The sequence below is a fragment of the Nerophis lumbriciformis genome, linkage group LG11 (genome assembly GCF_033978685.3).
Source record: "Nerophis lumbriciformis linkage group LG11, RoL_Nlum_v2.1, whole genome shotgun sequence".
NCBI lineage: Eukaryota > Metazoa > Chordata > Actinopteri > Syngnathiformes > Syngnathidae > Nerophis > Nerophis lumbriciformis.
The window spans coordinates 30260828-30281369 of NC_084558.2; the positions used below are offsets into that span (position 1 = coordinate 30260828).

The 20542-nt window shown below is 37.6% G+C and overlaps 1 protein-coding gene across 1 annotated transcript in view; it reads left to right on the forward strand.

The window, feature by feature from the left end:
• grin2da (glutamate receptor, ionotropic, N-methyl D-aspartate 2D, a) overlaps positions 1–20542 on the forward strand; it is a 399219-nt gene that overhangs the window by 419 nt on the left and 378258 nt on the right. Inside the window, exon 2 of the mRNA XM_061966842.1 lies at positions 9028–9161. The gene's annotated coding sequence lies outside the window, so the exon portion shown is untranslated. The remainder of the gene's footprint in view (positions 1–9027; positions 9162–20542) is intronic.

Genomic DNA, 20542 nt, shown 5'->3' on the forward strand with positions numbered 1-20542 from the left:
GCAAGGGTGAAGTGTCTTGCCCAAGGACACAACGGATGTGACTAGGATGGTAGAAGGTGGGGATTGAACCCCAGTAACCAACAACCCTCCGATTGCTGGCACGGCCACGCCGTCCCAAGGACATATTCTGTACAATTGACCACTAAATGGTAACACCCGAATACGTTTTTCAACTTGTTTAAGTCGGGGTCCACTTAAATTGATTCATGATACAGATATATACTATTTTGATAATACAGTCATCACACAAGATAATCATCACAGTATATAAATTTAATTGTTTACATTATTTACAATCCGGGGTGTGGGATATGGGGGGGGGGTTAAGTTTGGTTGGCATCAACATTTCAGTCATCAACAATTGCATCATCAGAGAAATTGACATTGGAACAGTGTAGGTCTGACTTGGTACATATGTACAGCAAGTATTGGACAGAGAGAGAGAGATCAGAAATTATAAGAAAAAGTGACTACATTTGATTGTTTACATTTGATTATTTACAATCCGAGGAGGTATGATGAGTTTGTATGTTAGTTTAGGGTTGAAGTTGCCTGGAGGTGTTCTTTTAGTGCGATTTTGAAGGAGGATAGAGATGTCCTTTCTTTTACACCTGTTGGGAGGCATAGAAAGAGAATGAGTTAAGACCTTTGTTAGATCGGAATCTGGGTTTAACGTGGTTAGTAGAGCTCCCTCTGGTGTTGTGGTTATGGCGGTCATTTACGTTAAGGAAGTAGTTTGACATGTACTTCGGTATCAGGGAGGTGTAGCGGATTTTATAGACAAGGCTCAGTGCAAGTTGTTTTATTTGTCCTCCACCCTGAGCCAGCCCACTTTGGAAAAGTGGGTAGGAGTGAGGTGTGATCTGGGGTGGAGGTCTAGAAGTAATCGGACTAGCTTGTTCTGGGATGTGTGGAGTCTAGATTTGAGGATTTTGGAGGTGCTAGGGTACCAGGAGTTGCATGCATAATCGAAAAAGGGTTGAACGAGAGTTCCCGCCAGAATCTTCATGGTGCTTTTGTTGACCAGAGAGGAGATTCTATAGAGAAATCTCGTTCGTTGGTTGACCTTTTTGATTACCTTGGTTGCCATTTTATCACAGGAAAGATTAGCCTCTAGAATGGAACCTAGGTAGGTGACCTCATCCTTCCTGGCGATAACAATGTCAAACTCAAGGCAGATCTGGCCCATCACGTCATTCTTTAAAACATTTTTTTTTTTATAAACCTTTATAATATGCAACATTTACATACAAGCACAGAAATAATAATAATCAAAACAAGTACAGAAACAGTACAAAACAGATGTTAAACCCAGATTCCAATCTAACAAAGGTCTTAACTCATTCTCTTTCTATGCCACATCAATATGGAATGCACTCCCAACAGGTGTAAAAGAAAGTGCATCTCTACCCTCCTTCAAAACTACAACCCTAGACAAACACCCTCCCCCCACCACATCCCACCTCCCGGATTGTAATTAATCAAATGTATATACTTGTTCTTATGCTTTCTGGGCTCACTATGTTCACTGCTCGCTGTACATATCCTACAAAGTCAGACCTACGCTGTTTCAATGTCAATTTCTCAGTTGATATTATTGTTGATGACTGAAGTGCTGATATCAACCAAACCTAACCCCCCTGCCCCAACCCCCTCCACATCCCACCCCCGGATTGTAAATAATGTAAATTTTTCAATGTATATACTCTGATGATTAACTTGTGTGATGACTGTATTATGCTGATAGTATATATTTATGCCATGAATTGATTGACATGGACCCCGACTCAAAACAAGTTGAAAAACTTATTCGGGTGTTACCATTTAGTGGTCAATTGTACGGACTATGTACTGTACTGTGCAATCTACTAATAAAAGTCTCAATCAATCAATCAAACTAAAATAAAATGCAAATTATATATATATACGTGTGTATATATATATATATATATATATATATATATATATATATATATATATATATATATATATATATATATATATATATATATATATATATATATATGTAACAAAGTGTAAAGCCATAGGCTCACACAAGTTCTGTAAATAATCCAAATTTGGAGCATAGCATCATAGTTTTCACAGCTTTTTGGTTGTCAGAGGGAGAAAGCTTTTTAAAGTAAAGTTCTAATTCTTTTTTTTAAAGGGACAAAAAACAGGTCGGGTATTGACAAATTTACATTTATGAATATAAAACTTAGCCAATAGTATAATGAGGCTGCAAAGGTAAAAATCCCACAACGTTATCTAAGGCCCGCAAAAACCTGGAAATGTGTGTCAATGTATGGAGGGCCAAAAGGGACAAAAATAAATAGATACATCTTTAAATAATTACTTAACTGTCATTAATTAATTAATTACATTAGTAAATAAGTCATGTAACAAAGAAATGAATAATTTGTGTAAATAATCAATGAAATCATGATATAACGAATCAATATTTTTTTTCAAACTATTCATCTTTCAATTTAATTCATATTTTTATTTTTAAACAAATCAATAATTAAATCATGAAACAAGAAACACATTTGTAATTAAATAATAATCAAATTTATTTTCAATTTTTTTTAGTTAATCAATTTATTTTATCTTTTTATTTAAAAAAAAGTAATGTTAAACTATCTTTTAATGAATTAAATCATTAAACAATTATTAATTACATCAGGAAATAATGATTCAATAATTAATTTATTTAAAGGAGCCATATGTAAGAACCTGGCCAGAAATTGTACTGCAATCACGATCAAAATTCTGTAGTCCCCTCCTCCTCTCCCTGGCTGAAGTTGCCAGATACACAACCGAATCCAGCGCGATATAACCAATACAATTTACACAGAATTTGGCTATTTTCAGGAAGAAGTACGTCATGCCTGCGTACGATATCACAACAAATGGCAATCATATGGTTATTGTCAGTATTGTCAGAAAACAAAGACTAAAACAAACTACAACCAACACCAGCAATGGTTATACCAGGGGTCGGCAACCCGCGGCTCCGGAGCCGCATGCGGCTCTTTGATCACTCTGATGCGGCTCAGCTGCATACTTGCCGACCCTCCCGATTTTCCCGGGAGATTTCCGGATTTCGGTGCTTCTCGCAGAAAAGTCCCGGGATTTATATTCACCGATTTTCACCCTAACAATAATAACAAGGGCGTGCCATGATGGTACAGCATTTAGCACCCTCTACAACCTGTACAAACAGCGTGCCAGCCCAGCCTTTTGTTGTATGCATCTTCGACTTGCACACGTAAGTGACAGCAAGGCATACTTGGTCAACAGCCACACAGGTTACACTGACGGTGGCCATATAAAACAACTTTAAGACTCTTACTAATAATGCGCCACACTTTGAACCAAAACCAAACAAGAATGACAAACACATTTCGGGAGAACATCTGCACCTTAACACAACATAAACACAACAGAACAAATACCCAGAATCCCATGCAGCCCTGACCTATCCGGGCTACATTATACACCCCTGCTACCACCAAACCCCGCCCCCACCCCAACCCTGCACCTTCACACATCAACCCCCCTCCCTTCCGTGCGTCGGTTGAGGTGGGTGGGGTTTGGTAGCGGGGGTGTATATTGTAGCCCGGAAGAGTTAGGGCTGCATGGGATTCTGGGTATATGTTCTGTTGTGTTTATGTTGTGTTACGGTGCGGATGTTCTCCCGAAATGTGTTTGTCATTCTTGTTTGGTGTGGGTTCACAGTGTGGCGCATTATTAGTAAGAGTGTTAAAGTTTTTTATACCGCCACCATCAGTGTAACCTGTGTGATTGTTGACCAACTATGCCTTGCTGTCACTTGCAGGAGCCCCATACAACATGTGACTGGGCTGGCACGCTGGTTGTAGCGGGCTTTAAATGCTGTACCATCACGGCACGTTCGAGAGAATAGTTACCCTGAAATACGTAGTCTGCCGGAAAAATCGGGAGGGATGACAAGTATGACGCCACTCATATAAAACTTGCGGGCCGCACTAACATTCAATTTTCATATTAAGGTGTGGGCCGCGGGTCTGAGACCCTTGGTTTATATATAGCACAAAGCAAAAAAAAACTTTGTATGCAGTGTTATTTCATTTTAAATTTCAAAAGATTTTTGTGGCTCCCATTGTTTTCTGTAATTTGTGAAACTGGTCAAAATGGCTCTTTGATTGGCAAAGGTTGCCGACCCCTGGGTTATACTGATGAAAATAAGTAGAGCATGCTTAGCAGCCTAATGTACGCCTCAAACTAAAAAGGACGCATTTTACCAAGGTATGCCTATAGGCTACTGTTTCAAACGTTTCAGATTGCCATATAACTTTGTACATGTAATCCACAATATGCAAACACGAATGAGGAATTATTTTATCATGTGAGTTGGCGGTCTCCATACGTTTCACATTGTCAGGACAGCCGTGCTAATGTTGGAACCCCTTTCCTCAGCATATCAGCATATTGAGAACAAAATAGGCACTGACACTACCCATATCCACATACCGGTAGGTTGTATTTGTCGAAAATATATTTTGCCCTGTCAGTTGGATGAGGCATTGACATACAGGCTAACGGGCATAATCTCCCTCGTTAGCCTGTATGTCGATGTGTCATTGACCGGGCTAGCATGCTAAGCATTCGTTGCACGAACATACAAGCTTTGTTAGACAGGATCATAGACTATATTGGACAATATAGTTTACATACAGAATGTCCATTTCCATTTATTACAAGTAATAAAAAACGGTAAGTGCCTGACTTACCTATCAAGGAGAAAATTAGCAAGTTTGGCGTCAGATGAAATAATGTTCTCCGCCTTCAATCGTCTCCATCTGTCAAAGGCATCCCCGATACAAATTCTTGTTTTGTTCCTGGCTTTGTCATGAATAAGTTAAGAATTGTAACGAGGCCTTTTGGATTTTCTAAGGTCTGACATGTTTAGTAACTTTGCCAGTGGCAGTAACTAGACAAAGATGGCGATGTGTAACTGGCAACCTGGATGTGACACACTCACGGACTTTCTAATTGGTAAAACGGTAGAAGGCCGGGCATCGAATCGAAAACAATAACAACATTTTGGGGCTCTAAATCTAATTTTGAAATGAGCATATCCTGGCTGAACTACTGTTATCAAATATAGAGGTATTCCAAAAGAACATGATTTATTAATGCCTTTTGACATATCAGGGCCATTTAATGATGACTTGACATGAAATTATTACATATGGCTTCTTTAATTAATACATTTTGTAATGAATCAATAATTAAAATTGTATTAATTCAATGTAATTTGACATTGTAATTACACATTTATGTATTTAATTCTAATTATGACTAATTAAGGACACATTAAAGTAATTATTTTAAGATTTATTTATTTAATTTGTCCCATTTGGCGCTCCGTATCAATGAGGCATTACGGCATTTTTGATAAATGTGTTACATTTTTGGCAGAATAATATTTTTTTTAATCCAGATGCAACTGCATTTTTTTTTTTAATTAAATAATATTAAAAGCTATTCCAACTATGTTTTAGAGGTCATTGAATTAAAAAAAAAAATCACTCCTACAATATCTGAAATTTGATATCTGCTTGTCACCTTCACTTCGGATTGTAAAGCAATTTCCCCAACATGACAATAATCAAATGAAAGGGGCAAGTGTGTAATAATATTATGTTATGATTATACATTTATATGGTTTTGCAGTTTAAAATGGCCTGTTGAATGCAGCCGTAACTGCGATGTTACCCATAATGAAATACGTTTGACACTCCTGGCTTACAGCTAATAATAATAAAAAATAAATGCGGTACATAACATAGATTGAAAAATTGTTCCAAAAAAATAATATTTTAAACCACAGCAACTAAAACTTTCTGAGACTTTATTTGGTCTCTTAGTCTGAATTAAACTCCTGAAATCCAAAAAAGTTTGCACAATATTTTGATGTGATGAGATGTACTGTACCTGTACTGCCATTTTTATGTTGGGATTCATAGCTAATATGAATAAGGCGTTTCACACACTTACAGTATCCAACAGGGGGCGTCATCTAGCCAACCAGGAAATATATTTTTGTGATTTAGGTTAAGATGGTGGCTCTTGGACTGCTTTGGAAGCTTTGGCATGATGCTAAAACGCAACATAAAAACATATTCAATGCACCATTTAATTTAAAAATATGAATAGAAAGAAGTTGATGTTACTTTTAAAGGAGAGTCAATCTGAAAATTTGTATTTTTACACATTCAACTTAAAGAAAAGAAAAAACAGTTTAGAAAAGCCCTAAAATTTGTTTTGCAAACAAAATCTACTAAATTGAATCTTTCGAATGATGAATATGCTAATATTGATAAGCGCATCACATTTTATCGAAGCCTTTTGCTTTGAAGCTGTTACTACTAATACAGTTGTTCCTCGCCACATCACACTTCAAAGTCAGGGGTACTATCGCATATTTTTTTCTCAGCTTATTTTATATGTTTTTGGCCAAAATTAAGCTCAATGAGCTAAAAATAGCAATACTTTAGCAGTTTTGGCTTATTTTCCATTATTGCCTGATATTGGAGCTTATAGGTTAAGTTAAGTTAAAGTACCAATGATTGTCACACACACACACACTAGGTGTGGCGAAATTATTCTCTACATTTGACCCATCACCATTGATCACCCCCTGGGAGGTGAGGGGAGCAGTGAGCAGCAGCAGTGGTGATTATAGATATTACATTTATAATAAATAATTCCTATACTTCATGGAAATTAATTTTGATCCGGACACAATGAACCCTGATAAACGAGGGCATACTTTATATATTGGTAAGTGTGCTAATGCTAATGCTACCCATAGTGTATCTGCTCCTTGTTTAGTGGATGTTGATGAATGTGACGGCTTACATTAAAAAAAGTCTACACTTTTGCAAAGTTACACTTTGTGTTGACCCATCGACATCACTGCTTTTGTCAAGAACAGTATATAACGTATACTACAGTAAAACCCTCATTATTAGGGTTAATTGCTTCCGGGCCAAAATTAATGTCCATGAAGTCTACTGTAAAATAAAAAATTGTACTAACAGAACTCATATAACATAAAACGTTTTAGTCACTAAATGATAAACTAATATTAACTTAAAATTGAACAACTATAAGTACAGTGGGTACGGAAAGTATTCAGACTCCTTTCAATTTTTTACTCTTTGTTTCATTGCAGGTATTTGCTAAAATCAAAAAAGCTAATTTTATTTCTCAGTAATGTACACTCGGCACTGCATCTTGACAGTAAAAATCTGAAATGTAGAAATGTATGCAAATTTATTAAAAATAAAAAATCACATTAAGACCCTTTGCTCAATACTTTGTTGATGCACCTTTGGCAGCAATTAGAGCCCCAAGTCTTTTTGAATACGATACCACAAGCTTAGCACACCTATTTTTGTGAAGTTTTGACCATTTCTCTTAACAATGCCTCTCAAACTCCGTCAGGTTGGATTGGAAGCGTTGGTTTTCATCCAAGATGTCTCTGTACATTGCTGCATTCATCTTAGTCTAGTCAGGGAGGTGACCAAGAACCCATAACCATCACTCTGTCAGAGCTGCAGCCTTCCTCTGTGGAGAGAGGAGAACTTTCCAGAAGGACAACCATCTCTGCAGCATACCACCATTCAGGTCAGTATGGTATGGTGGCCAAATGGAAGCCATTTCCTGGTAAAAAGTTGCCAAAATGCACCTGAAAGACTCTCAGACCATGAGAAACTAAATTCTCTGGTCTGATGAGACAAAGCTTGAACTCTTTTGATGGAATGCCAGGAATCATGTTTGGAGGAAACCAGGCACTGCACATCACCAGGCCAATACTATCCCTACAGTGAAGCATGGTGGTGGCAGCATCATGCTGTGGGAATGGTTTTCAGCGACAGGAACTGGGAGACGAATCAGGATAGAGTGAAAGATAAATGCAGCAATGTACAGAGACATCCTACGTGAAAACCGACGTGTCCGATTTAACCTGATGAAGCTTGAGAGGTGTTGCAAAGAGGAATGGGCGAAACTGCCCAAAGATAGTTGTGCCAAGATTGTGGCATCGTATTCAAAAATACTTGCGGCTGTAATTGCTGCCAAAGTTGCATCAAACAAGTATTGTGCAAAGAGTCTGAATACTGTGATTTTTGAGTTTTTTGTATTTTTAATACATTTGCAAAAAATCCTACATTTCTGTTTTTTTCTGTCAAGATTGGGTGCTGAGAAAATGAGAAATAAAATGTGCTTTTTTGATTTTAGCAAATAGCTGCAATAAAACAGAGTGAAAAAGTTAAAGGGATCTGAATACATACAAACATATATACATAAATATGTATCTTTCTTTTCTTCTTTCTATCGCCTCCTGCTTTGATTCGGCTGCACCAAACACTAAATATATTCAAACATTGAATAACGAGAAATACAAATAAGACAAGAAGAGAAGGTTCCAACACTTCTCTTTTGTGAAGTAAATCTATACAGCCGATATGGGCATCTATATCAACAGATTTGCCCGAGCGGCTGGACAGGACTTTTTAAAAAAAATTTTTTTAACGTGGTACGTGACGACGCCCCGCAGGCCAGATTGTGGACGCTGGCAGGCCGGATCAGGTTTGTGGGCCGTAGTTTGGGGATCCCTGGTCTAGAGGGTTCCACTTTCACCCATATGTCAGGGACGCTGTTGACGTGTGAAATGTCAGTAGCGGCTTGCTGACGAGCCAATCAGAATGGTGGTCTGATCTGATGTCGCCGTGCTGATCTTATCAGCATACGCACACTGCGGATTGATTTATGAGATGTTTGTGTTGTTGACATGAGGCTCACTTCTTGTTTGATGATCCTGGTGAATAGAAATACTATCACAATGCGTTTGACTAAGATGTGAATGCAGCAATGTTCCGGCATCACTGATTTGGTCCTGATGAGGCCTTAATTAAGCTAACGATCCAAAGTGAAAGCTCCTTCATTGATGCTTGTCTTGATGCACCCTTACAGCCAAAGCGTGGATTTCCTTGGCTGGTGGCTGCCAGAAGGCTTCTTTATGGAATGATGATGATGGTGATGATTTGTGGCAATGACCAGATGCTCCCAGAGGAGACCCTCACATGCACACGCACGTTCACACCAAGGTAAGTTCACGCGGAGTCAGCGTGTTTGTGCCTTATTGATTTTAATCAACAAGGCATCACCTACATGTTTTGTGTGTAATATGGGGTACATGTGGTATCATGGTAGTCACCATGACAACGGTCAGGTTTTTTCGGTCCAAACCCAAGTAGACACATTTACATTGTACAATGAATGTTTCGACATTCTGCTATGTTGGCTCTGTATTTGCCGTAATTACCCTGGCTACTCAGTTATGGCGTTATATTCGTGTCTTAATTTTGAGGTCGTAAAGGCAGATTTTGAGGACAGACAAATATATTTTGCAATCAAAGACATATTTTGAAAAGAAAATCAACTCAAGCAAAAAATAAAAACGTTTGAGCGGATATAAATGTATGTTGTGCACAATAAGTATTTGCATCTTTGCTATTATGCGTATTAACACACAATAATTACTGCTTTCTGCACAGTCAGACCGATTTGCTCTCTTGCGCCCCCTCTCTTCCGCTCTTTCAACCTCACCTCTCTGCGCATTATGCTTTTTTTTCTACATTCACTAAAATTTCTGCTGTGCGCTCACGCAAGTTTTGACACACTGTTGTATTTTATATAAAAATATATATATTTTACATATATATTTATATATAATAAACCTGCTCAGTGGCCTTGTGGTTAGAGTGTCTGCCTTGAGACTGGAAGGTCGTGAGTTCAAACCCAGGCCGAGTCATACCAAAGACTATAAAAATGGGACCAATTGCCTTCCTGCTTGGCACTCAGCATAAAGGGTTGGATTCCCGAGCGCAGCCACCGCTGCTGCTCACTACTCTCTCACCTCCCAGTGGGTGAACATGGGAATGGGTCAAATGCAGAGGATAATTTCACCACACCTAGTGTGTGTGTGACTATCGTTGGGACTTTAACTTTTAACTTTATTTGTGTGAAAAAGTCAACCAATCAGAGAACTGGACAATCATATTATCGGATTGGCAGCTTGGTCTCCAATGAGATTGCTTGTTGTGTTATCCTGGAAGCATTAGTTGGCGCCTGATTGAGTCAATTGTCGTGTCCCAATTCGGCGGCTGCCTTCTTCCAAGGTGCCAGCCGATGCGGTCGAGAGAGTGTGGGTCTTGGAAAGAGTCCTTCAGTTGCAGCTGGAGCAATGTTAATTGGGACGGTCTTGCCTTTGCATCACTTCCTGTTTGTGTCACATGTTCACATCCTCCGGCGCTCGGTCAGGTCCACAAAGTGGCGAAAGAGAGAAAGACACCTAACAAAATATTAAATTTGAAGCAAAAGTTGTTTTATATTTATCATGTCTGTGTGTGTTGCTGTCGGTGAATTTATCTCCTGCTCAAAGAGAAATCTTATTTTCAAACATAGTGAACTACTTTATACTGTAACTAAAGGGGAACTGCAATTTTCCTTATCGTTCACAATATTAATAAGAGACAAGAAGAGAAAAGCTTTTTTTTTTTTGCATTCTAATTTGTTAGTTCTTGGTGGCTAGCAATGCAGCTAATGGTAGCAATCCCATCTGCTGCTAAATAACTTTAAAAATGCATCCAAAAACCGCCAACAATATTTCATTTACGTTCTGTATCTGTGTAGTAACCAAACTGTGGTGACATTGTTATTGTTAGAGCGAACACTAAGGAACTATTTTTCTAGCGTAGTAAGACATTGTCAATCATTACAGTATCTGTAAAGTATTAGCCCACATTTCACGACAGCGTATATACCTTTGTACTGTAGTTGTAATAACAAGTTGCATGGTGTGCTGCGTGGTCAATATTAAAGTGACTCACTCAATGGTCTCTTTGGTCCAGCTGGCCGGGAAAATTTTTTCAAGTTGACTTATGGTAAGCATGCCATAGCTTGGCTTGAAGTTCCACTTTCACACCATCAAGTCACGCCGACATCACTCTCTTGGCTGCCGGTCTGCTCCAACGTTTCACCCTTTGTTTGTGCTCGCTTGTATAACCAGCAGTTCTTCCTCAGCATATTCAGCTTCCAAAAGGCAAGGCTGTGAATCCTCATTTGTCCAAAGATAGTTGTCTTCGTTATCTGTTACCAAGTCTGCCATGATTAGAACACACTTGTGTTTGTGTCCGTGAGTAGAAAAGAAGTGCACTGTGAAACAGAAATAAATGTGCTGAGAAAAAAAGTTCAGGTAATGCATAAAATATTGTAAATATTGAACATATTATATATTGTTACGAACATGTATTTTACTACATTATATATATACTTTCAGTGTGTAAATAAAACATTGATGGAGGGCTTTGAAGGCTACAACAGTGACTCCAGTTAGCAGCATTTTGCAAGTGTTTTTTTTTAATCATCTTTAGGACCCTAAAAAAAAAAAGACGTGTGTTCTTGTCTCTCATAGTGATTTTGACCAAAAAAAGTGCAGTTCCCCATTAACCTAAATTGTAGAGCACTGTAGTTCACTCTATTTTTAAAATTTGCTTTAAATATGCAGCAAATTTCAGCAATAAAACGTTTTTAGGATATCTACATGTTATCTATTGTATTTTGTGTTATATTATTTATGCATTAATTCATTTTTATTAACTGGATTGAGGGACCGTGATTCTCTTTATAAAGCAAATAGTTATTGAGTAGTTTATGGAGAAATATTGTATGATGATTGCTTTATTAGTTCGTTAGTGGATAAAATGCAATATTTAATACAACAATTAGCTTCGCGAGGTCACTTGGTCATATACTACCCATGTCTTTTTTTTATGTACAGCAGCGCACCTGAAGTTAATGTGACAGTGTGTCATATTTTGACAGTCAGGTGGATAAAAGAAAATACTAATAACCGTGTAATTTGTCCAAAATGTTAACAATGCTTTTGACCGACCCAATTAGGAGCCATAGAGAAGTTTCTTAAGTGCAAAAATTAAGACAAAAGTGGTCAAGCTGTATTTTCATTCTCACTTTAATTTTTTTGGACAGTTTAATTAAGAAACAGGTCCAACATAATTTTGTTTATTTATTTTAGCACGACACAATTGTATGTAAAAATGTTTTTATCAGTTATTTTTCTAATCAGCCTGACCTAATCCTAAGGTTTATCTATTAGATAAATAATAATCTTTGTGATTAACACAAGGTTTCATGTCCTTTGACAAACTTGTAAACTGTAAGTAGGTTTGATATAATTATTGAATATGATCAAAATCAGTGTTAATATTTAAGTAGTGGAAAAGTTGGATCCTGAGGTCAAAAAGGTTAAGAATACTGCATTTCTAGTTTATAGTGATGGTGTAGTTGACCATTTGAGTTTTATTATTTCATCTTGAGGGTGCCGTGGCACACTAGTGTCCTACGAGAGACAGTAAGGTGTGTTGTGGAAATTTTTGCCATTTAATCAAAATGGTAAAAAAAAAATAGCTCAGTTACAGCAAATAATCTAATCTAAAAAGTTGATCACTTCTGCTTGTAAGTGCAGTTAAATAATCTTCCACCAGACAGCAGCAGATAGCTAAGGGCCTTGTTAGTCACAATATATTTAGTGAATTTACAATCACTCAGGTAGCAATGACAAATGTGGATAAATATTTGAAAGAGGAAACATAAAAACTCTGAACTGGGCTGCATCTTTATAAAGAAATGGCAGTGCAACAAGTGCGCCAGATATTGCGGCTAGGATTGCAAAGGGGTGTAAATTTACCACGGGAAGTTAAGCTCGGAAATGTTGGAAATATGGACCATTTTTTGATTATTCAAAGTTGGACACCGTCCATGGGAATTAATGGGAATATATGGGAATTAATGGGGAATTTGTCTATATGCTGCTGCATCTTTGTGGCATTTTTGACGTAGCTCTTTGCACAGTACTTGCAAATGTTCACAGCCTTTCCGCCTACATTGGTTGGGGAGAAATGTCTCCACACATCAGATGGTGTACGTGGCATTATTCTGTATGTATTTATTTATTCTTGTAAAACATTAATGCAATGCCACACACATATAAATAGTCAGCTAAACAATTGGAGTAGTCTTTAAAAGTATTTTACTGATGGACAAATGAATAGAAATAGGCTAGATGAATAAATGAACACTCAATCAGCATGCTAAATCAAACTATAACCTACATTCTTGTATGACAACAGAATGGCTTACAGAACAGAAGGCAGAGGAAACTACACGTTTTTATTTAGTATTTGCTAGTTGAACTTTACAGATCACAAAAAAGGTAAATTCGGATCACTAACGTTGTTAGCATAACATAGAGAAAAGTAGCATCACGGCTAACAGAGAAATATTTTCGGTTCATTATGAGACTGTGGTGGTACACAAACCTAGCTCGCTAGAGATATTGGCCACAAAATCATTTAACAAGTACAGGAACAGCTAGCTAGCTTGAGTGGAAGTCTGCTGGAGTAGTCTACAGTCATACAGTAACAAGCAATTATTAAACTTAAATACCATAGATCAAATATATTTACCCCAGTAATATCATCAAAACTTACCTGACTGGATGAAGTCCTTGGGCTCAAATACTAGTGTGGCCTCAATAGCCCTGATGGAAGAATGCACTGCACATGTGATGGAGGAATGCACCGTGCAGGGTTGAAATTCTACTGAATTTGCATTAAATCAGGTTGTTTTAGCAAATAATCATGCTGCAAGATCTAGCATGTTGCATTCAAAGTTTATTCCCATTGATTTCCCATTAATTCCCGTTAATTCCCATATATTCCCGTTAATTCCCATGGAAAGTTTCCAACTTTGAATATTCCCGCAATTTTGCAACCCTAATTGCGGCTATATATCCAGACAAAAATGGATGTTTTAAAAATGCATATTTTTCTTTTTTTGTACCGCCTATACTATGTCTTCAATGTTTGGCTAGGTTAAATCAAAGACATTTTATACCTTCAACTTTATTCAAAACCTCTTGTTCCTCCTGTTTTCAGCTACATTTGTTTCCCTGCAAGCCCAAGTCCACGTAATACTACTTCAGAGTAAACTTTATGTCTCAAATGGATTCGCAAAAAATAAGTTCAAAAATCTGTTAAACGTTTTGTCCACTTTTCAATTTTGAACAGAATCGTAAATTGGAAAAACGATTCGTTATCCGTTTTCGTTTTCGGTCTGAGGACAAATATTGAAAATACAAGTTGTAATTTAATTTTGGTTTCATATTGAAAAACTAATTTACAAATAATACACAGATTTGCCTCCACTGTAGTGTTTCTATATTTGCAACAACAATTTAGCATGGAAATGATCTCTCAGCCTCACGCACGCTCCCCTTCAACATTAGCATGGCCAAACGCCGCCGGGTAGACGAGACTGACAGCTAGGTTGCCGTTTGCGAGCCGTGAAGCAGACGCCAAGGCTTCTGGTTCTGCTCAGATTTACATTAACTCTTTAGTCAGCGACCCCATTAACAAGTCTAATAAAATACATTTTCATCTGGCGACAAAGCATTTCCAAACAAGTGCCTTTCCTGCCACACACACACACACACACACACACACACACACACACACACACACACACACACACACACACACACACACACACACACACACACACACACACACACACACACACACACACACACACACACACACAGAGTTTATTTGCTTTATTTTGGTCTTAGCGTTTGTTTGGTGACCTATATTTCATTTGACCACTTATGGCGGTATTGAGGGGTTGTTTATAAGTGACAGGACAATGGGGGTGACTGGAGTTTACGCTTTTTTTAATATACTAACAGGGTTCCTGAGCAAGACACTTCACCCTTGCTCCTGATGGGTCGTGGTTAGGGGCCTAATGTGTGTGTGAATGGGTGAATGTGTGTGAATGGGTGAATGTGGAAATAATGTCAAAGCGCTTTGAGTACCTTGAAGGTAGAAAAGCGCTATACAAGTATAACCCATTTATCATTTACCATACTAGTGGTGAAACGATTCCACAATAATCTGAGTAATGATCTCAATAATCTCCATTACAAATTAGTTTTTTACCAAGCAAAAAGCATATTGTTACATTTAGCAAGCAACTGAAGATAAGTTAGCCGTGCAAGCTAAAAATGGTCACAAAGTAGCTGTTAATGTAAGAGACATATTGGCTTTACTGATGTTCGCTAAATTCATACAATGTACAGTGTTAGTGATACAAATGTAATGTTTGTTCAGAAATACAGCCATGGCAGTAAACAAATGGTTATTAGCACTAATTTTTAATTTGCGATCATACTATTTCCTGGTATAAAGGTTAAAAGTTAGAGGTGTCAAACTCATTTTAGCTCAGGGGCCGCATGGAGGAAAATATATTCTCATGTGGGCCGGGCTGGTAAAATCATGGCATAATAACTTAAAATAAAGACAACTTCAGATTGTTTTCTTTGTTTTACGTTGGCCTAAAATAGAACACGCAGATTCTTTTTTTTTTAAATTATGAATTTATTAATCAATCAACAAAACAATACACAACAACACCACAACAATGCAATCCAATTCCAAAACCAAACCCGTCCCAGCAACATTAAGAACAACAATAAACAGAGCAATTGAGGACACACAAATCCAAATGTAGTGAAACAAAAATGAACATTATCGACAACAGCATCGATATTAGTAACCATTTCAAAATAGCAGTGATAAAAAAACCCTCATTGATGTCATCATTAAAAACATTAATATAAAAAATAAAAAATAAAAAATAAATAAATAAAAAAAATAAAAAATTTGAAATGAACAATAGTGTCACAGTGGCTTACACTCGCATCACATCCCATAAGCCTGACAACACACCGCGTCCAACATTTTCCACAAAGATATAATAAGTCAAATTTTGGTTAATTTATTAGTTGAAACAAATTTAAAAAATTGGTCCCATATTCCAATATATGACTCATTATTATCTAAACTAAATGCAGTTTGTTCTACTGATATCATCTCCATAGCTTGTGTGTACCAGTCAGTATGAGTTGGACTATCAACAGCTATCCATTTTTTAAAAATATTACCCTTTTTGTTATTATGCATATATTGAAAGAAAAGCATTTTTACTCTTTGATTACACGTTACTAAATTGATGGAGATCTCCAAGAATACAAGTTTGCAGTGTCATTGGGATGTTTATATTATGGAATGTGATTGCTTCTTTTGTTGTTTTCAACCATAACTCTTTTATTCTCTGACATTCCCACAATAAATGAACAAGAGTTCCCTCAGCTGCCCGACACTTCATATATAACTTGCTATCTACTACGCTAATTTTAAACAGCTGAGAAGATGTAAAATACAATCTATTCAATATCTTAAATTGAACACGCAGATTCTGAAAATGTACATATAATAAATAATCCTCTTGGCAAAACACTTCATATTAGTTGAAAATTCTGAGGAAAAAATTGGTGCAATTTCAAAACACCATAAAGAACACAATGTTTCGTCTGGGTCGCATGGTTGCGGTGGTCGTGTCCCCAAGATGCGGAAAGGACGGCAGGAAAGCAGCGTGCAGGTAAGATGCTTATTTATTTTCAATAAGCGAGGGGGAAAAAATACAAAAAGGCCAATGTGCTGAGGGCACGGGAAACTGCGGCAGAGTTTAACATAAGAACAAGAAAAGGCTAGTGACAAGTAGGAGAAACCAAAACGCAAACTGTCGCATGAAGCGAGCGAGACTGCCAGGAAGAATGTGGCGTGAGGCAGGAATAAAGAGCTCTCTGATTATTGACCAGGAGCAGGTGAGTGTCCCGACCACTAATCAGAGGCAGGTGACGAAAATCAGCACCCATGGCAACTAAGAAAACAAACGAGGGTGCTGAAACAAAAATAAACAACTAAAGAAATACCAAACTAAACCTAACATGACCCGGGCAATGGATCATAACACACAATGAACTTATACTTTGTCTCAGTGTTTTTACAAAGCTATTAAACTTCAAGCACTTCCTGTTAAGCATTCTCATGTTGGCAGTTCACCATTAAAGACGTGTTTAGAAAAGCAACTGAGTGTTTCCTCAAACCGCCGCATTGGAGAACTGGTTCGATCCCTGCTTCTGCCACCCAAGTCACTGCCATTGTGTACTTGAGCAAGGCACTTCACCCTTGCTCTCAGCCACAATGGTGTATGAATGGATATGAATGTTTGGTGGTGGTCGATGGGGCCGTACAGTTAGGGTTAGTCAGTCTACCCCAGGGCAGCTGGCACCGTGTGATTGTGGAGTGAATGAATGATGGGTTCTCTCTTCTCTGTGAGCGCTTTGAGTGTCTATTGTATATAAAAGCGCTATGTAAATCTAATCCATTATTATTATTATCCACAACTGCCACAACACATTTATCATCATTCAAATATACACTTACCGGTATATTGTAAACAAAACAATTATCAAAATGACAACATGGCCAAAATGAAGGTAACAGAACTACAAACTTAACCAATGTGAACATAGTAGATTTAAGTATGAAATAAAATTGAAAAAACAACAAATGCAGAAACACACATTTTTACAATGGAGTTTAGGGGCGCATCACACTGTCAACCAATTGCAAGCACTGCATGGAACTCTAACTATAGAGATGATGGTCATATTAACTTAGGTCTTTGCAGCTTAATTACCATTTCGTTATTTTATCTGTTGAATGGAGAATTTACAATAAAAGAAGGTATTGTGCGTCGATACTGCATTAGTCTGCTGCCAGCCAAAACAGGAGCAACTGATTACTTGCACCAGAGTTTATTGGAGTAGCGGCAGCCAATCCAGAGGGCGTTTGTAGTCAGCTGACACGTCATCTTTAAACATTGTCATTGTCATTAAAGTGTGTTACACTTTAATTGTCATTGCGACATCCAGTGGACATATTTAGAACAGCAGTTTCTTTCATTAAAATATTGCAGCTAATTTTTATATTTAGCAAACTCTTCTTGCGGGCTGCACGCCAGATTGAACCTGTTTATGGGTCTGATACGGTGTAATGATGATGATAGTTAAGGAAACTGTAAAAATGCAAGTGAATGTGTTTTATGTTTAAAATGTGTTAAAACTTGGGCTGTCAATGTTAACGCAATAATAGCGATTTAATGAAAGTTTCCTTTAAAGGCATCATTTTTATTATTAGCGCATGTTTCTTGTGTGACCCGCAGTCCATACCGCAGCGGCAAAAAAAGCAGTGTTCCAGCTGATTACTTGAGTCACAGGAAAGAATGAAGAGCAGAAATGGACAAAAAAAGATATATTGAACTGCAAGTTTAGCTTTGAAGGCATGACAGGTCGCGCTCACCACAAGACCAAAGTTATTTCCCTCTGCTGTGGCTGAGAGTTACCACCGGAGCAGTGTTGCCAGGACCGCGTAGTACAAGGGACTTTTTTTCTAAAGTCTCCTGCAAAGTTTGTGAGTCGCGGGTTCCAGTTTAATGGGCCTTGTTTTGCTGTCCCCACAATAATAGTAAAAAAACAAAACAGGGCGCACCGATAGGTAGTTTGTGCTTTTCTACACGTTTCCTGATTATTGCGCCCCCTGTTGACTTGGCACACTCATGCAAATGGCGCATGTGCAACCACGCGGAAGCCCCGAGTGTGTGTGTGTGTGTGTGTTTGTGTCCGGTTTGTGTTGAGCTGCCAAAAAAAACACAATGTTTAATAAACAAACATTTTCATCAATCAAACAAATTGTCCAGTCCCATGTTGGGTGTACATTTTAGTAATGTACACTTATTAAAGATTAAAAATATATTTTGTGATTAATCACGATTAATTATGGGTTAAAAGGGCTGTTTGCAGCTGCCTCACAGTGACATTTTTTAAAGCAATAAATGTAGCCACAACTAGCTTGCGTTTCTATTAGTGATTTAACAGAACACATTTGTTTGACAAGTGTCTATATTTTTCACAATTATAAAGTTTATGTTATACATTTTTTTACCAGCCCGAATAAAATGATTGGCGCAGGGAGCACGTACACGCATACAAAAACAGTCCAAGAAAAGCAACGAACAATTTGCAGCCATGTTGTTGTTATGATAGAATATACATTCAATGACAGCTAACACTAGCTGTCCTAATTGCTAATATTAGCTAACAACACCTAAAGCTAATGCTTTACGTACATACGTAATTACGTCATTGCGTACGAAAAAGCCGCGAGAGGGCAGGATATACTGTATAAAATACATTGGAAAATTGGCGCTCTCTAGGCATCTGTGTAAATGTTGCAAACAACCTCTTTAACTATGGACAAAATGCGATTCATAGTGATTACATATTTTAATCATTTGACAGCCCTAATTACAATGTGTACATTTGATGCTGTTTCTCAAATGAAGGCACATAAAATGGAATTGCGATGTGTTTTATTTGCACTAGAAACAGAAGACCGGTCAAAAACCAACAAAGAAGTGGACGCGGTCATCACTGCCGCATATGAGTCATTCTGACATGTTTTGTGTTTGTCGTTGACAGTAACCCTGTGTGCTTAAAAACACAAAACAAGACAAATGTGTTGCACTTGAATGATCTCCTACCTATACTAATACCTGCAACATATTTTGACTTAGGTATCTTGTTTATTATTAAATGCCTTAATTGTTCTTATGTGTTTATAATTGCTCTTTTACCAAACACAAATGTGTTTTATCAGATTTCTCTTGATAAACCAAAGGAATCTTTTGAATACATTTTCAGTGGAATATGCAATTTTGGTCGGATATCGGTCCGATATTAGAAAATAAATAAGTATCGGATGATACAGTAAGTGCTTGCACCTAAAATGTCCTATATAATCTCAGATACAAGCAGTCCTGCAGCACGTTTACTTGTGCAAAGCTAAACAGCCAGATAACATCTAAATGTCCTCCAATAAACACACAAGGTTGGCCACTTTCTTGTATTTTAGTGAAGTATTTAAAAAAATGTAAACATGGTAAGCTATAGGCTACTAGGAGATAGCAACGAGACAACACCTAAGCACACAAGATGGGCATTGGTAAAAAGTGTCCTCAGTTGAACAATATTGCAGTCTAAAACACATTTGTAAACAAGTATATAAACAAGTATCAAAGAATTGTAGTTGCATATTACTCACAGATACATCTCCAAGGAAAAAGCTCATTAGAAAGTATCCAGTAACAAAGGTGTTTGCATTATTCAATTTACTGTCATGCTTTAATTTAATGAATTATTGTGACCACTTGGTGTCGCCAAAACACAAATTACCACTCCACTTCAAAAGTATAAGACCATGTAAACATGAACACGGAGAGTTTCAAAAACGCATATCCAAGGTTAAAACGATGTCCATCCATACAAGTGTGGTTTCAAAACGGTCTCTGTCTGCACACAAATGCAGACACCTGCTGTTATTTAGGGACAGCGTGGCGCAGTGGTAGAGTGGCCGTGCGCAACCCGAGGGTCCCTGGTTCAATCCCC